The sequence below is a fragment of the Sapajus apella genome, unplaced genomic scaffold (genome assembly GCF_009761245.1).
Source record: "Sapajus apella isolate SASKATOON/1434 unplaced genomic scaffold, GSC_monkey_1.0 scaffold43, whole genome shotgun sequence".
Classification (NCBI taxonomy): Eukaryota; Metazoa; Chordata; class Mammalia; order Primates; family Cebidae; genus Sapajus; species Sapajus apella.
In genome coordinates, this window is record NW_022436983.1 from 20,697,904 (window position 1) to 20,699,387 (window position 1,484).

Genomic DNA, 1,484 nt, shown 5'->3' on the forward strand with positions numbered 1-1,484 from the left:
ACGGCCGTTATCTCGGCTCAGCGATTCTACTGCCTCAGGCTCCCAAGTAGCTGGGATTACAGGCATGCTCCACCACGCCCAGCTAATTTTTGTATTTTTAGTAGAGGCGGGGTTTCACCATGTTGGCCAGGCTAGTCTCAAACTCCTGACCTAGTGATCCACCTGCCTTGGCCTCCCAAAGTGCTGGGATTACAGGCATGGGCCACCGCATCTGGCTGCCGTTGGAGGAGTATTTCCACGTGTAAGTATTCTGCCTATACAATCTAAAGAGATCCCTAAAACACTGAAATCCAGAAAATATTAACAATGTGGAAGGACCATGAATCTTTACGTACAGTAGTTCCTGTAAGGTTTATTGCCAAGGTAAAATGAGGAAACTGAGGCAAGTATAAGAAAATGAGAAGTTAATTTATTTAGCTCCCGGGTGAGGTTCTGTGGTCCAGGAAGGGGCCAAATAAGTCGCACCCGGCTGTCGGTCATGGGGTTTTATAGGGAGAGAAGGCGATTGATTGGCTATTGGGGAAACAAAGCAAAGGCAATTTTATTGGCTGTCAGGAAGCGGGCAGTACCTGAAACTAGTTGCCATTGGTAGGCGGGTGGGACTTTGGGTAAGTGGGCCTTGATTGGCTGTTGGGGAAACAAAGCGAAGGCAGTCTTATTGGCTATTAAGAAGCAGGAAATGCCTGGAGCTAGTGGTCATGGGTAGGCGGGCAGGACCTTAGGTAAGTGGGCCTTCAGGGGGCATACAGAGCAGAGTGCTACTGGGCAGGGTCTGATGGGGCTTCTTTAAAAATTTTCCTGCAGGGTTTATCAACAGTGGGCTAGGGGTTAAATGCATAATTTAGTGCTGAATGTGGGTTTGGGTCTGGTATGCGGAGGCGGTGTGGAGAAGCCGTGTGGCAAGGCCAGATAATGAGCCCAGGTGATGATGTAGTTATCAGACGCGGAGAAAGATGGATGAGTCCGTTTAACCCTCTGCAAGGCAGCCGGCCTTACAGTTCCCATCTTGTCTGAGGTTTTACTTTCCCGGGCTTTAGTTACCTGCACTCAACTGTGATCTGAAAATATTAATAGAAATTTCCAGAAATGGCCGGGTGCAGTGGCTCATGCCTATAATCCAAGCACTTTGGAGGCCAAGGCGGGTGGATCGCCTGAAGTTGGGAGTTCAAGACCAGCCTGACCAACATGGTGAAACCCTGTCTTAAAAAAAAGAAAAAGAAATTTCCAGGAATAAATAATTCATAAATTTTAAGTTGTGTACCGTTGTGAATAGCATGGTATAATCTCTTGCCACCCCTCTCTGCCCAACATGCAAATCATCTGTTTGTCCAGAGCATCCACACTGTATCAATAACCAGCCCATTAATCATCTACATCATCTGCTTCTGACATCCAGCCATCAACATCATCGTGGCTCATGATCCAGGATCACCAGAAGCAGATGGTCCTTCTTCTGATGTATCGTCAGAAGGTCAATGGTAGCC